This window comes from Poecilia reticulata, chromosome 13 (assembly GCF_904066995.2).
Source record: "Poecilia reticulata chromosome 13, P_reticulata-male-v2, whole genome shotgun sequence".
Classification (NCBI taxonomy): Eukaryota; Metazoa; Chordata; class Actinopteri; order Cyprinodontiformes; family Poeciliidae; genus Poecilia; species Poecilia reticulata.
The window spans coordinates 15,070,604-15,088,368 of NC_088842.1; the positions used below are offsets into that span (position 1 = coordinate 15,070,604).

The 17,765-nt window shown below is 36.4% G+C and overlaps 1 protein-coding gene across 5 annotated transcripts in view; it reads left to right on the plus strand.

Moving 5' to 3' along the window:
- Nucleotides 1-17,765, plus strand: part of LOC103474519 (leucine-rich repeat and fibronectin type III domain-containing protein 1-like protein) — a 170,719-nt gene that overhangs the window by 32,373 nt on the left and 120,581 nt on the right. Inside the window, exon 2 of one of the 5 annotated variants that reach the window (XM_017308300.2) lies at nt 4,315-4,494. The exons of 3 other annotated variants lie outside the window; for them this stretch is intronic. The gene's annotated coding sequence lies outside the window, so the exon portion shown is untranslated. Of the gene's footprint in view, nt 1-4,314; nt 4,495-10,916; nt 10,985-17,765 lie in introns of all 5 variants that reach the window. One more of the 5 variants, XM_081614344.1, reaches the window with a different exon arrangement.

Consider the following 17,765-nt stretch of genomic DNA (forward strand, 5'->3'; position numbering starts at 1 on the left):
GTTTGAAGTCAGTTCGAATTTCTTATCTGTTTGCTAAATGCCAGAATGAGTAAAGAACTTTTAGAAGGATTTTTTTAAACTTCAAAGCTTCAAATGTTTAAGTTTACATACTTTGTTCATTTTAAAGATGTAAAAAAAAACTGCATAAACAGAGCATGTCTTTGTAAGATTTCAATAATTTAATTTATAACAATTTAAGTAAATGGATGCACCTCTCAGATATGTAACTGCCGATGTCTGAAACCTTGGGGAAATCAAAAGAAATCAAGCAACATACTCCAAAAGGAACTGTGGACTTCCACAACTCTTGGTTTACCTCAGAAGCAATATTATGCACCATGCTCTCTTTGCAAATGATTACACACAACATTAAATTTCATGTCTTGCAGTCATATTTTTTACGATGCAAACAGGTTTTTGTCCCAAAGATGAATTAGTCTGTGAGGGGAAATCTCTTTAACCCCAGAACAAAAGTAAATTACTGTAAATATATTGGATGAAGCTGGTGAGTGTGTCCACAATGAAACAGGTCTTATGCAGATGTTAAACAAAGATGAAAAAGTAATTACTCGAAAATCAATTAGCAAATTCATAAACGGACAAATCCTTAACTTAGGAGACATGTCCTGTCGTCTGATAAGATGAAAAAATGACTTGACAATAATGCCCATTGTTACATTTGGAGGAAAAAGTGTCAAGATTGCAAGTCTGAGAAAACCGTCCCAACTGTGAAGAAGGGAAATGGCAGAAGAAGGGAGTGTTTTACTGCAGGAGGGACTAGTGCACTAGATAAAATAGACGTCTTCATGAAGAAACGACACTAGAGGAACATCTTACGGAAAATGTTAATCAGGAAGTTAAAGCTTGGACACAAATGTGTCAAATGAACAATGGCACTAAGCAAAAATTGGGGAAACATGCCAAAAACTCCCCTAAAAACAGAAGCTATTAGTGATTCAAGGTCCAACAGTGAGAAAAAAGATCATATGTCTTTATTACATACTATATGTAAATATCTATAAATCCACTGCAAATTTTAGCATTTGTAAAGAGGAACAAAACAGGGAACCATGCTGCATACAATTTTTGCTTTATTTTGGGGAAAATGTTAAAATCATTTCTCATCTTTCCAAAACTGAAGTCTTAATTTAATACAGGTTACAATTAGTTTCCTTAATTGAAAGAATGCAATCTTCAGCACCACATGGTATGCAATAAAAACTAGTAAAAGATGCATAAAACAAAGCATAACTGAGATTAACACAGTGCGCTCTAATAATGGGTTCAGATAAGTAAATTTAGGAACAGATTATGCAACCACAAAATTAAATATGACTGCTTTACTTAATGTTATCTTAATCTTTCTAAGTACCTTTGGCACCCTGACAGGTAGCACTGTATTAAAATGGTTCATTAGATTTGGAGCTATAATTCAATAATGACTGGTTCAAAGTAGATCTAATATGTCAGTGAACCCAAAACATTTTTTTACACATTGGCTGAGTTAATAAATCATTACCATCATGTCAGACATATTGGCTTTATAGAATTTGGTCCTGTCACAGCTCAGTTAATAAGTTTCTGGTGTGAACGTGTTTGAGGTTTCGCTCCGCAGTCGATTAGCTGCAGCGTTTTTGAATGGTGCTTTTTAAACCGGTGAATCAATATCTCAGACAGACAAGCGTCACAAACGGAGACATTGATGCCAGTGACTGTGTAACTCTACTCTTTATTGCTTCTTTTTTGCTTTTCTTTCACAGCCTTTTCTTTGCACTTTTTTTTCCTCTAAGAGTCTATAAATAGCTCTTCTATGTCACCATCTGGCTACACAAAGGCTGCTCACCTCTGTATTTGCTAGTCCGTGTGACTTCTGGGAAAGATGACAGCCTGTTGGCTCAGATTCCATGTTACTCTTGCCTCTGTAAAGCAGCAATAGTGTCAAGCCAGCTGGCTGCTGGCACAAAGTTTAGAATCATGATAGCATACCTCTGCTGCCCAGACTCGCCTTGCTTAGCCATCCTTTGCCCCGTTGCCCTGCAGCAACCTTACATTTTTTAGTGTCCAGGATCACTCGTTGCTGTGGAATGAAGCTGTCTTGCTCCATTTACAAAGGAGATAAGACTTTATGTTCTCAAAGAAATGGTTTGTAATGGCTGAGCCTGAAGACATGTCTAATTTTGCCAGTTCTGCTCTATTTATTCATAACTCTATAGGGTTTAATGTTGTCTTGAGAGGTCTGCTTGGAGAGAAGGAGCAGAGACATTTCCAGCATATCCAGTGAGAGGATTTTTACCAGTTTAAATTGGGACTCAAAATAGGCTGCAGACCTATTCCTTGTGGCTCTTCACAAGACATGAGAAGAAATAGGCTCTAATGAGTTGTGCTTTTAAACAAAGAACCTAAACTTATAATTAGAAACAGTGTTGATAGCCTTCTTTGAAGCCAGAGGAACTGGATTAATCTCAGAAACGCCTCAAATGCACCTTTAGGAGAAAATGACATATGATTAAAATTAGATGGTTTGCTATGATAATGAAGTTTTAACAGTTAAATAAAGAAAAAAAGGTGAAAGTTAATTGAAAGACAGTCAAATATAAAACAACATCCTGACTCTTTAGGCCTGAATACATGTTAGTTTATTCATTACGTAATATATCATATATTACACCGGCATTTTAATGTGGCAAATTGGAAACAATTTGAAGTAGTAAAAATAATTCTGAAAGGCACTTGAAGAAGACACAGATTTAAATCATCTACTCTGTACTTCACACGATACTAAATCGAATTAGTGCCCTAATCAGACACAAAGCAATATCTTGGGTTGACCCTTTTCCATATCTTCTGCTTCTTTGCCTGCTTGTTTTATTCTCTTTGGTATCAGTCTTTCAATTTAGCTTTTAAAAAAGAAAGAAACATTGTGATGTCAAGGACACCCAATAAGACAAATCAGTCCCCTTTCTTTTGACTTATTTTATCTCATATTGGGTACTTTCCGTATGATTCATATCTTTTCTATAAGAATGTGATAAAAAGGAAAATGAACTGAGTAAAAATGGGGATTAGTCATACCTTCTATGCAAGTTTCATTGACTCTGGTGTAATAGAAATTGCTGCACACACTTGATAAATTTTGCATTTAACAAAATGGAATCAGTCAGCAAGGTCGGGAAAGCAGCTGAAATAATGAATGAACGGTTGAATAGCCGGATCAATGGGGAGAAAAAAGGTCCAGACTGCCTGGTTTAATCCCAAAGGATAATCACACTATCTTTGATTTCTTTTCCTTCTCCCCCTATTCATCCCATTCCCTCATCCACTTCACCTGCTATGGCTATTTTGTGTAAGTGGGTTTTTGTGTGTGTGAGCGCATTATACAGTGATCCTGTGTTCATCGCATTCTTTGACACACTAACCTTCGTTCGACAACTAATCCAGATCAAGCTTCCCTGTGATTGTACAAGGAACTGTATTACATTTTAAATCTCTCTACACGAGAAACCCAAAGTGCTTCTAATTTTAGTTTTGAAAGAGGAGTCTCCCTATCAAGATGGAGATATAGATTTTATTCATCATGGTGTTGACATTATGCTATCAAATTTATACTGAGAATAAACACCATGTAATTCAGTAAATGTGTAGCAGTGATGCGATTACAGTCTGAAATCCAGACAACTCCAGATATTAGGATTTTGGCATAATATCATTTGTTGGCTTTCTGAATAATCAATGTGTTTTGTATCGGCCACAAACGAATTCTATCAAAATAATTCATAATTTGCTGTCTGTAATATCAGCATCCTTGGATGTCAACAAAGTTCACAAAAGTTTGTAACAGTGATTTATAGCATAATAGCAAAGTTTCATAAAGTTAAACAACTTGAATTACAAACAGCGACACTTGTGGTTTTTGGGGTTTGTGTACAAACCAGGGCACTAAGTATCTAATGTTGCAATCCTCATCTGACCTAATAACTATAATTGCTACCTAAAGTAAATTATTATAGTTATTAAAACCCAAAGTAAAGTTTTCATATAAACATAAAGTAAGTTGGTAGTTTTTTTTGTCCTGGAAGAATGATGGAGTTTATCACACCGTGTGGTTAACAAATGAACAGAAAATATAAGCATTGCTTATTGTGTTAGCCACACAATAAGCAACTATTTGTACAAATAGTAAATCGACCAGTCACTTTTTATGTAGAATCCTGCTGTGGTTGCTTCCAGCAGGATAGTAAACTAAGTTACAAACCTCTAATCATTTCTGGGGTTTTTTTAAATTCACTGTTCTCCTCTGGTCTCCACTGTCACCAGATTTCAATTCAACAATACACCTTTGCAATGAGATGGAAAGGAGATTTGCATAATGGATGTGCAGCTGACAAAAGTGCAAGAACTGTCTGATGCTAATCATGTCAATGTGGACCAGTCTTCTGAGGAGTCATTCTGAGACCTTGGTGAAACTTTACCTTGAAGAATTGGGCAGTTCTGAAGGTAAAAAGGAATCTAACTTTGTAATAGCTTGGTGTAACTAATAAAATGACCAGTAAGAGTAAATCAAGAAGATATTTCCACACTGTACGTCAGAAATGCCCAAACTTACTTGTTTGTGATAAACTTTTCTGAGACTCCTTTCAAGTGTTTTGCATCTTTCACCTTTTTATTTCTTGTATTCTTTTTACTCTGGTCTCTCTTGTGTACTCTCATGTTTGGATTGAGCCTGGAGAAAGATCTAATTTTTCTGGTTCTGCTCCATTTCTTTGTGCCTCTGTGGTGATGTTGTTCGAGCCATACCATATGGGAAAAAAACACTGACATAGTTTTCACCATACACAGGCAGAATTTCTTCTCTTTTCTTTCGCTTAGGTTTAACCCAAAATAGGTTACGCATTTATCTCTTGTGGTTCTCCACATGACAAGAAAAGCAATATGCTTTAATGAACCTTGTTTTCACAGGAAGAATCTAAAGCCCTTAATTGGATTTTTTACTAGAGGCATTCTCTGATGTCTTCCTTAAAATGAAATAATTTCTTAAAAAGTAGCATAGTATTAGAGCACAGTGAAAGTATATTTAGAAATTACACTGTGCCTGTTTATTCTTAGTGCAACAACGTAATTAGTCTCTTTGTGACTTGTGTGATTAGTCAAAGAGCTTGTGTGATGTGTTTCAAACATCTCTTTTTTTTGAGTGAGTAATATCAGTAGGGTAAGACATTTTTTGAAGATACAATTATGGAAAATGAGATTGAAGATTGGGGTTCACATTTTTGTAAACTTTTTGAAAACTAAGCAATTAAATGTAAGGAAACATTTTCTGTAACTGAATTTCAAAAAGTGCAAAATGATTGTGCAGATTTTCTCACTTTACACATTCAAGTATTTGACCATAATCTTTAAATAAATTTTCTAAATTCAGAACAAAATGCATAAAAAAAATATATAATACACTTTCCTTACAACTAATGAGTTTTCTCATTCATTTTTGGATGACCGGCTCAAGTCATCCAGAAACAATCTGTCGGGTTTCTATCACCGGTCGGCTGATTGGTGCGTAACATTTCTTTTTCTTTGCCGGAACAATTTGTCTGTAGCATTCTTTCTTCGTTCATTTAGAAAAAGATAAAATAAATGCCATGTTAGTTCTTTCATGAACTAATAAGATGTTATGCATGCTTTGTATTTTAATCAATAAAATTGTAACTAAATAAAAAAAAATAAAATCAATATGCTATAATGTGAAAGTCCCACAAGGTAGGGTTTTGTTAATATGATATGCTCTGGCACACTCTATGTATATTTAAATAGGATTACTTGATTTGGTACTGATGCATTTCAGATCAATTTTTGCAGTATTGGATCACATCGTTCCACCAGGGGATCAGTACATCAGCAGTACATAACAAGCATTGCATATTAAAGTAATGTCTATGAAAATGTCCAACTCAAAGAAAATATAGCAGACCAACTAATCATTTTTATATGTAATTCCTGGTCAGTGTACTTGTTTTGCATATTTACCAATTTTAAATCCCTGAAAACATGCATATTGCTAAATTTATTCCGGATTTCCTTAAAACGGTTGCATTAAGATTTGACAAGATGTGCTTTAATTGTATTATTTATCAACACTCAGAAAGTTCTCAAAATATCACACCTAAAGAGTTTTATAAAACTCTCAGAATTGATTGTCTTCTTTCAACCATCAGCAGTGTCAATATTTAGTCTAATCGCAGTTGACTTCTTTCTGCATAAGCGACACTTATTCCTTTTTTGTACATGTAACTGTCTCAGTAAGGTCTGGGTGTTTGCATAACTGGAGTGCTGCACTGTGCTGAAAACGTAAGTGTATGAGTAGGAGTAGATGCAGAAGCCTTTGGAACGAAAAATATTCTTTGAAACCTTCCCTAAAAATTCTATGGCAATATCGACTATCATAATAATTTAGGAATGCCTTAAATTAATGCTGTGTAAATCTGTGTTGTTTAATTGATAACACTTAGTTTATTTTTGTTTCCAAAGCAGTTACTTCGTTGCTTTTGCTAGCTTGATAATAGCTTTTCAAGGTTATCTTTTAGTTTACTTTTTCTTTCTCCTATTCAAATATGGATAATGTAAGGCACATAGTAGTATTGATCACCTATAGTAAATAGTGTTGAGCTAAATCACACCTGCAATCCTTTGGGAAGTCTGAAAAATAAGAAGAAATATCCAGAATTGTTAAGACTGACAATAGGAATGATGAATCAAACACGACGTCGTACATGTTGACACAGAACTACACACACTTGCCCACATTCACAGTACCTTAAGAACTTCCTAGTCAGTGTCTACATTTATGATCAATCTTTGATGATGTGATGATCACTCCAGATTTCGTCAGACACTCATCCATGATCCAAGCTTCCTGTTTCCATACCTGGATTGAAATCTGGTGATGGTGGAGGCCATTTTAATGAAATTAACTAGTTGTGATATTCAAGAAACCAGTTTGAGATGATTTGAGTCGTGTGACATGGTTTATTATTCTGCTGGTAGTAGCCTTTTGAAGATGAGTGCACTTAGTTACTATAGAGATGGATTGGAAAGGTAAGAATGCTCAGTTGCTACTTGGGGACCCACGGTGTCCCAAAAATATGTTCACCAAATCTTCAACAGCCCACATGTTGTGTGTCAAACTGTGAAACTGAATGTGTTTTTCTGTCGCCGCTGCCAATTTGCTTAAAGTTTCAACATGTTGTGTGTCCAGAGATGACATTGTGTATAAACGTGGTGAGATGTTTGAGCTAGTCAGTTGTTTCATGCAACTTAGATCTACACCACATCCAGTTTGCAATTCTAGTACCCAGCCTTCATCTCCAAGCACACCACACCGTCGGTTGAGTCATCAAGCAGACTCCTCATGCAGTTTCTCCTCCATGACACAACTTGTTTTTTCTGGACCATTGCTCATTTAGAACAGAGTGAATTGAAGTTGGAAATTGACAAATGCTTCATATTTGATATGATATCGGAGCCCAGGTAAGATGGCCCCTTGAGGTTTTCTCTTATTCAGGAGAGGCACAGCAGAAGGATTGCAACCATTGCATCCCATGGCCTGAATATGTCTGTGCCCAGTGGCTCTTGACGTTTTAACTTTTACAAGCTGTGACTTACATTTCTCCCCTTGTGAATCTCTCCCACACTCATAAATGGGCTTTACTTCGTATCTTCTCTTAGAGCTACAGTTATCCCCATTGCATCCTTTATTTCAATGTTTCATTAACATGCTTGTGAGTAGTACTATGGGAACAACTGCCTTCTTTGGCATTGACATGTTGTGGTTGTTGCTGGTGTTATAGTCTGTCTGCTGGACAAATGTCAAATAGCAATCTTTCCCATGACTGTGTGGGTCATTTCTTGGACATAGCTATTCTACAATTATTTTTTTTTATTATTAGCATTATGCAGTATTTTCATTCAAACTTAATTCATCAAAATAAAATAAAAAAACAACAAAAAAAACACTTGGAATACTAACTCTGCGCATAGTAAATCTATATACAATTTTACTTGTTAGCTGTATTGAATTTTATAAGACTCATCTGCAGTGAAACACTTACCTTTCACCTTTTAATATCCTCAACTCATTATTAAACAAAACAAATACTTCTGCACAACCAAAACTCCAAACCAAGCAAGAATGAGAGTTTTATTTTCAAAACGAGAATGTCTTATGAACTTTAATATCAGTGTCACTGAAAGACGGGATGATGCGAAATTGTGGTAAACTCTCCTACTGCTCTTTTTAATAGTCGGTTTGTTTTGAGTTTCAAGCGAGGATGTGCTGTATTATGATCCTGTTCCTGACTTAACTGTCCCTAATTGAGGTGTTGCACAGACATGTCTGTGGGACAGATATTCACAGGCTTCTGAACAGCCAGTTGTATTAGTTAAATCATGCATTTGAATCAGGAGGAAGTGTGAAATTTGCCAAAGATAAATAATAAAAAAAAAGTCATCTTGCCATAGCCTCACCGGTTGCTAGGCAGCAGTGACATTTCCATCTTCTCCAAACAGTCTGTGTTGGAGGGAGAGATTTAAAGGGAGATAGATAAATTGACTCTAACAGAGAGAGAGAAAGAGGGAGGACTCCCTACCTAGTCAAAAGTGACAGTGGATATATAAATACCACATCACATACACACATGCACAAAAACCTACATTTTGTGTTGTTTGTTGCAGCTGTCCGAACTCGCTTGCATCTCTCTCATACACAATACCTCATCTATGTCTTTGTGTCTTGCAGCGTCTTGGATACTTCTCTCAGTTTGCACTGCGTCCTCGCCCCCCCGCCCTTTCCTGTAATTATTTTCTTACTTACTGCATGCAAAATGTAATCAATTCCTTCCCCTGTAGAAGCTTCTTCAGCAGTGTTTCCACAGCTGTTTAATGTTCTGGAACAACTGCTATTACAATGACAATGTGAAGAATATGCTTTTATATTTGTGGGGAAATGGGTCATTTTTTATCACGGGCCTCACCTGTGTTTAACAGCTGTAGTGTGAAGCTCATGTGGAGGCTTCCTATTTCTATTGGGCAAAGTAGGCATGGAGTGCATGACGCAGGAAAGAAGCAGGCCGGTGCTTCTTGTAACTGTTCTGAAAAGACTTTAGTAACTTGTCGCATATTTTCAAGAACGGAAAAATTATCTGCATCAGGAAAATACTCTCGTTGCACAGTGTTGGGTGAAAACACACATTAAACCCCGAAGGAATCCACCCATAGTCTCACTGGATGAGCAGTGGAACACATCAGTTGGTGTGAAGTTTTTCAGCAGTGGGTGTCTCATTAATACGACAGACGCCTTGGTGTTCAAATGCTAATGGTTATCCGAGCATTTCAGCTGATAAAATGCCAATGGTAATATTTAATGCGTCTTAGAAGATAAATGTATAAAAATGATCATCTTTGTGTAGTTTTGGAAGATACATGAAGTAGTTCTAGCAAAAGAAATCAAAAATCATCCCGACACAAAGTAGGGACAATATAACAAAAACCATAATTGAAATGTTTTTAATTGTCAATAATCTATTTCTGTACCAGCCAAGACCATACAGAGTCATTGACTGTCAGCTTAAGTATTCCAAAAATTTAAGACTTAACTCTTTAGAGGGTTAGTATTACTTTAAGTTCCTTCAGGTATGTCTGACGTTCTGTCTTCAAGAAGGCAAATAGCCCACAGATGGCAAAGAACGTGGAAATAAATGATCAATGTACAAAGACAAAGGAAATCTATAAATGTTCATAGTAACATCAGTGTCCAGTGTCCTACATGTTTTCCATGCTTTAAAACACCCTAAAATCCAGTTGTCCAATATCTTATTGATCTGGAAAAAACTCGACACCAGAGGTATTTTGCTGAGGGTTTTGCAGAATCATGGGTGCTGGAAAAGGGATAAAGCAAGGATGGCTATCATCCTCAAACTTTCAGGTGCAATCCTTCTCCAATACCCTAAAAAAAATTAACTCCCTTCTCTATGAATATGTGTCTGATTTTTTAACTTCAGGGTTTATGCTTTTTGTGAACGATAATGACTCCCACTGGGAGGAAACCCTGGGGTAGGTCCCAAATTCAGTCAAGGGACAGAATCTTTCCTTTAGTTTGAACCTTGGATAAGCAGTACAGAAAAATAATGCACTGTCCCCAATTTCTCAGGTTTGTTCTGAGAAAAAAATTGCAAAAATTGTCATTGCTATGTGAGTCAAAATTAGCTTTATTCCAGATGTGGATAGTTATTTGTCTGTCTTACTGTTAACAGATAGGCTTCAGTTCAACAGGGAGACTCTAACACAGGTGCAAAGGATGGATAGATGGATGGATGGATAGATAGACTTTAAAGACTCAAAATGTGCAGCCTTTTCTTGTTGGGCAGCCACTGGAGCTCTGTCTCCCCAGTGACATTCAGGGTGCAATGGACTAAAAAAAAAGTCCAAAAATGTTCCTAAAGACTACATAGAAGAATCAGAAGTATGAAGTGAGTGGGATCTGGAAGGACAGCTTGATCCTAGACATGTGCTGCACTCTTCTAGTCAAGCTTCTTTCTGACAGGTGATAAGAAGCAGCTGGTGATGTGTATCAGAGTCGACAGGGGCCTGTCAACAACGTCCTTGGGCACACAGAAAAATTTAGCAGAGCTATGGATTACAGCACAGACAGATAGGGTCAATGCATTGTAGAAGGTGGGAAATGTTTGGTTTTAAGCTACTTTTTAAGTTTTTTTGGTCATTTTTAACACTTTGCATTAAAATACCACTGATTCATTTTGATATTCAGTCAAGTGCTATTATTATTTTAACACTATGATGGTAGAAAATACCATTACCAAATTTAAAATGATCCATACAGACTGTCTTACTGTTTGATTGTGTTTCTGAAGATTGCTGTTCTGCTTACCCGTTTGACAGAGAAGCCTGCTGCAGACAGATGGGTCATGAAGAAACAAAGGTATTGTAAACAAGTCGACCCATATTAGGCGTACCATACCTTTCATACTTAAAATGTCATTTACGATGTTTAATAACTTTAATTTTGAGATATAATTAAAACGATTCACAGATTAAATCACAATATTTAAAAGTAGTTATTTACATCATAGATTTACCTTTTGTCTCCATCGAGGAGGCTGTTGATAAGATACATTTCATAAGCAGCTTTAAATTGAACTGATAACATTCATAATCTCTTCCTAAACTAACAGTTTGACACTGTAATATTTAAGGCTTGTTTTTTTTTAGGTTCCTTTTAGAACATCGATAAATGCTGCATTTATTGATGATCATTTAATATTTTCACAAAGATTAAATGAATATGTTGAATTATTGTCTGCTGGTGTGAAGTAAGTCACTATGATCTTGGGTCTATATTAATGAATGAATGAATTGGATGACACAAAAAAGACATTTTAAATTTTGTTTTTTAACAGAACCTGAAGTTACTTTCATTCTATATTCACATTTGAAGTGTTACATACATACAATAAATATTTTGAAGTAAGAACCTGGATAAAACTGATACTTTGTCACATAGGCTTTGAGCTTCAAAGGCTTTTACATCAATGGATTCATCAGAAACCACATGAGCTTATGCAAGAATAATCTGTGGGTTCTGCACTTATTTCACTTTAACCGTAATGCATAGTGACACTCTATCTCAGTTTACTTACATATATTTATTCTGCAATGGCCTACATACTGGCAAATTACGTTAAACATATGCTTTGTCATTGTTTCTGTCTGACCTTTTTTTTTTTTCTCTGTTTTGTGAGTTACTGTACACGTGATATTTCCAAAATAGTGACCCTTCATTACACTAGGACTCTTAAGGAGCAGGCACACAACCATATCAAGTGCCATATTGCTGTCCAATTGTAAGTGGGTTTATTAGTTATTGAGGCAGATGCAGATGCACTCGTACACAAAAATGCACACACATAAACGCACACACGTATACAAAAAAATTAGCACTGATGAGGGATGAATTTAAGTGGGCTTTTAAGCATTTGTTTATCTGTCTGTCTGTGGTGCTCTTTTCTCTCATAACACATTTGTGTATCACTGCTTATGCGGCTAGTCATAATGCTGTAGAAACTTCTGCATAACCCATTTATACAATCAGCAACAGAGAACACATTCACTCTATTCCAGCTGATGCAAGACAACAATATCAACTGCTACAGTGCAAAAAAAAAAGAAGAAAAAATATCTTGTGATTCCTTCATCTATTTCTTTGTTTATCAATCACATTACCTGCATTTATATAGGTATAAATGTTAATTATGTGGTTTTTATCCTGTGTATGTTATTTTTGTAGAGGAGCTTTCTAGGTTTTTATTCTGTGTATGTTATTTTTGTAGAGGAGCTTTCTAAAGTAAACATCAGATTTACCATAATTAGGCGAGGTTATGTAGCAAAATTTCTTGGCCAGCAGCTTCTGCAGGAGCCTGCATGTTGTCAGCAGTGATTATTTAACAATGAGAAAAACTAAAGAATTTTACTGCTTCTGGCAAAACCCAAGCAGCAAGGGCTTGGAGTCTAATCCGTTTTCTAAAAGACACAGGCCTCTATCAATGTAACGAATAATTGATCAAAGTTAGCAGGTTTGTTAGGGTAGTGAGCCTGAACAGCTCTGCTGCTGGGTTTTGAGAAGCTTCATCTCAAACAGATGAAATGTTTGTAGGACATTTGAAACCTAAGTTTTGTTTTGATCAAGAGTAAAGTATGTCTCACGAAGGTGTTACTCTGGAAAGTTTGAGAAAATAAGTGGAAATGTGCAGCCTGTGTTTTCTACACATAAACATAGGGCTTTGCTCTCCATCCTAGATTTTTCCACATCTTTCAGTGTCATTTTTGGCTTCTTCATGCCCAGGCACAGTTACATAACCACCTAAAAGATTTTACACAGAGGATGGGTAAAAAGAACTGATTGCTTGACTAAGCAGCCCATCAACTCCAGCCTGACCTTGTGCGTTTGGATCTTGGTCAAACTGCACAGGAGATGCAGCTCGAGGCTTATGTAAGCAGTGACACTGACTGACTTTGCTACCAAGCTAAGTGAGCTGACATGTTCTGCTTCCATCTGATGGCTGAACCTTTAACCCATAATGTGTTGTGTTTGTGAGTGGCAAACATGGTTCCATGATCGGTGGTTTTCTTGATTACCTTGTGATCTTCTGGATAGATATTAAATAGAAATATCAGGTTTTCAGTTTATTTTTGTTTTCTACATGCCAAGTTCCTTGCTCAGTACATGTGAGTAGATACATTTCCTTGTCAGCCTTGTTTATGCTCATACCCCTAAATAAAATCACAACCAACCAGTTGCCTTCAGAAGTAATCTATTAGCAAACGGAGTCAACGTGTGATGGATTTAATCTCGTTTTTTTTGTAAAGGCGTCAGAGCCTTCTCAGAGAATTTTAGCACCATGCTGACCAAGAAACATAATAAACAAAAACATTTAAAGTAGGGTTAACTTTTAAAACGGTGTTCTAAGCTTTCTCACAGAAACTTTGGGATGAGGGAATTTTACATAAAACCTCCTGCCCTCTTTAACCGAATAGTGAGGGAGAAATTACCTTTTCTAATGAGGATTTTGATATTTTTCTTTTAAACTAATTATTATAAACTGTAAGTTAAAAAAATGTTGACCATAACTCAAGAACCATTTAGATAAAAAAAAATGAAAACATTTCCTCTAAAGCCTTATGCTCTACATTGATAAACCTAATTGCCACATCTGGAAAACTCCAGAAAGACGTCATGTCACTCTGTAGGTAATGAGTTCCACATGGGTTTAGTAACTCTTAGATGAAAAACAAAAAAAACAGCAGTGAAATGTTTGCTATCCGAGTATCGTTGCATGTTTTATGCATTTTCTTCTTTTTTTTTTGGCACATGGTTGCAGTTGCAGTAGATATTTAACAGTGTAAATAAATTAGAATTTCCTAACCCTGCCTGGAAATATTTCAATTATGCCATAGACATGAATTTAAAGATCATTTAAGCAGTAAACCTTCGGATGATTCTTTGTGAGTTCTCTGCACTACTGAGTCCAGTTACTTAAGAGTTATTGAGCTCTACTAACTACATCAATGTACACGTCCAATGTACATTTCTGAGGAAAATCCTGTACTGTGGATGAGTTTGATAGAAAGTGTGTGTGTGATTTTATTTGTGCCTCCATTTAAACGACCTAGAAAATTCATGTGTTGCTTAGCGGTGGTTTATTTAACAAGAGAGCAGTGATGCAAAGGAGTTGCTATTAGGAGGTAGTGCACTGGGACTTGGTATGTGGGAGAGGTCTGCGGTGACTCTTAATCATTCTTTCCCATATTCCCCACAGGAAATGTGTTTATAGCTGCTTTTGATATTCAGTCTTTTCATGTGAAGGTGAAGAAGTGCTTCCACTATCCAGGTGCACATTCATTTTTCTCAGTTGAGTAATAATTACAGCTGGATCTACGGTGATCCTGGTGGTTTTGGAGTAATTTGTTCAGTACCTAATCCATTCATCAACACCCAGATGTTACACAAGCTACAGAAATAAGAATTTATGTTACTCTGTTTTACTTTTACAAACGTGCAATAAGAATGTATTTCATGCAGTCATTAATGGGTACAAATGTGTCCAGTGATGCTAGCTGTCAGCCACACAGGGACGAAAGTTATTACTGACAACCAGTTTGCATTGATGGTTTAATTATACCTCAACAATATGACCTATGTGAAGATTATGAGTCACTAATCTTTTATCCAACTTGAACTTGAGAAGCTATTTCCTTACCAGTTAGTCATTCTACTAAAGCTGTAATAAAAAAATAACTCAATGGCTTTAGTATAGCTGAAATATTTTATAAGGGATTTGATGAGAATTATATTTCATTTCAGATTCAGGGAAATTGTCACTTTTAGTATTTGTTTTCTAGTTTGATACTTTACCACATGTGATTTTGACTTCACAGATATTACAGTCCTCTCTGTTTAACAAATTTGTTACTGGGCCTGTCACGATAGCAAATTTTGCTGGACAATTAATTGTCTAAAAAATTATTGCGATAAACGATAATATTGTTTCAAGACCTTTTGACACTGATTTAATGGAAATGACTAATACATGCGATTTCCTGCCATGGATAGATACACTTTATTTTCAAAAGAACACATAACACTGGAACTGATAAACTAAATCAGTTCCAGTGTTAATGGATTCTCAGTCTCCATTAACAAAAAACGTTCTTGAATAAAAACTAAACAACATAAAGCCAAAGTGGAAATAAATACTGCATTCAACCAAAAGAGTGCAGATTATGAAGTCTGTATACTATATTGTCCTTCAATAATCACTAGATTTAAATAGAGAAGACGGGCACATCCGACTACCTGATGCAGTAGTTCACACTACACGATTTTTTGCCCCTATTTTCCACTTATGACAATCGTAGATCGCTGACCGATCTAAGATTGTCGCTGATGATTTCGTAACCGATCATCCTGTAGTGTGAGGTGTGTTACGGTAGGTCGTCGTGGCCGCTCCGATCTAAATCAGGGGTTTTTCTCGACTGGGAGCTTTAACACTGAATGTGAAAGGTAGCCAATCAGAAAGCGTGGATTTACCTCCGTGCTTTCTGAGGGCAATTACGGAGGGGAATCCCAAACAGTTGTGTGGTCTGGTTTTGAAAATGGGCCGACAACTCGTGTAGTGTGCGCTGGACATTACACAAAGGAAATGAGGAAGGGAGGGTCAGTGGAGAGCACCGGAGTTGATCCTTTTTTCATTCAGTGCCATCAACAGAAAGATACAAGGCCGGAAGAGACGATAAAGCCGATATGATGATGAGGTCAATAGGTTTAATTTATTGTGCGATTAATTGATTTATCGTTTATCGCCTATTTGTTACAACTAAAAAATCTTGCTTAAGATGAATACAATGACCAAAATACATTTATTTCTATGTGTCTTAACCCAAGCTTCAATTTAATCTTCCTCCATTTAGCCGAGATGTCAAGATATGTTATTATTTAAAGCCTAATAAGAAATAAAGTCCTAGTCTATGTGCAGACTAACCTTGTATCTTGTTAAATATACAGACTTTAAAAAATGTGTAATAATACATAGTATAACTACACATAAAAAATTATCTAAATAAAATAAGAAAATATCGTAAAGGTCTGTTACACAACAATGTTAGGACAGTGGATTAGCCATATGTGCATCTGTTGACATCTATCACTAGCAAGCCTTGCTAAGCTCGAAAAATTAACTGATAAAAGCTTTGAGCACTGAACGTTGCTGCGTATGAATAAAATATTTCTGGTTCTGATACTGCAGATGTCACAGCGGCAGCCAGAGTAACTGATTGATGTGACCCGCTTAGCCTTGCAAGATGGATTATCATGTGACCAAGATCTTTTAAGCTTTTGAGATCTTGAGAATGCAAATGAAGCATGGATGAAGCGCAATAAAATATTGTCAAGTATTTAAGCTGATATCGCCAGTCTTGTGTAATATCACACCTGGAAAAACTAGTTCTAAATGCAGTCCATAAACGATGTTTATTCTTAGCTACCTAAAAATTCTCAATGAAATTTACAACCACGAAATTAACCGGTTGTGGTTATTTTATATCTTGTATATTATGTCAACTCCTTTTTTTAAAACTATAGCACTTGAAGTCATGTTCCAGTTAGCATATCGATTGCTGTCACATCATGTCAAGTTTTACCATCTGCTTTCTCTGTGACTCGCAGTAAACTGCTCCGCGGGAAAAAAAAGGGTGTTGACATCAAACTGTTTTGTATGCAACACCGAGCTGATAAGGTTAAGAGTACATGCAGCAATCGTTTCTCAATAGCCGAGGGTCCAGACCCTCTGTGCGAAGCGCGAGGAACTGCTTTTTTACCAGGCTAGCTTCAACCCACTGTGCATAGCAGAAATTATTTCAAGGGTATGATAAAACCATTTTCCAAATATGATTACTATGAAAAAGAAAAAATCACACCAGAGATAAATCCCTTATTGTTAACAAAGAAAACTCACTCATGCTTTCTCCCCAGAACTTAAAGCTTGTCATTGTCTTTATTTCCTAAAATAATGTTCATAGGTAAGGTCTTATTGTGAGTCCATAGCTCTTAGTCTCTTACCTTTTTCATCAGTCAGAATACAAGCTCACCATGTTGCACCAATCTGAGTGGCTCAGTGCCTGTTTTAGTTTCAGTTAGATGGCAGAGGACCCAGGTGCAGGGATATTTGATGCACTTAACCCCACCCAGTTCACATTGGGAGTCTGGCTTTTTTCCTTTTGTGTTCTGGATAAGGTTCCCTGTGGAGACTCAATGGAGAAAATGAATGGGGACAGCTGAACTCCTCTGCCTTAAACTTGTAGCACACCCTTTCATACACTTTCATTTTTTTTGTCTTTTACATTATAACCTTAGCTGAATCAGCTTTCTTTCTTTCAGCATCTCCATTTACACCCAAACTTTTGCTTGCATTACTCCGTTTTCAGGAATATGTAGCTGGATGACATGATGTACGGAGAGATTATTGATTTATTTTCCACAACACCGTCGCCTACATTTGTATATCTCACCAGGTTTAAATTGAACTTGGCTTTCTCGATGTGTGCGGTCGTTGCTTTCAAAGATCGCAAAGCTTGTGTGTGTGTGTGGAAGAGAGAGCTTATGTACAGAGGTGGTGACAGCTTGTCTTAGAGGAATTGAAAGATTTACT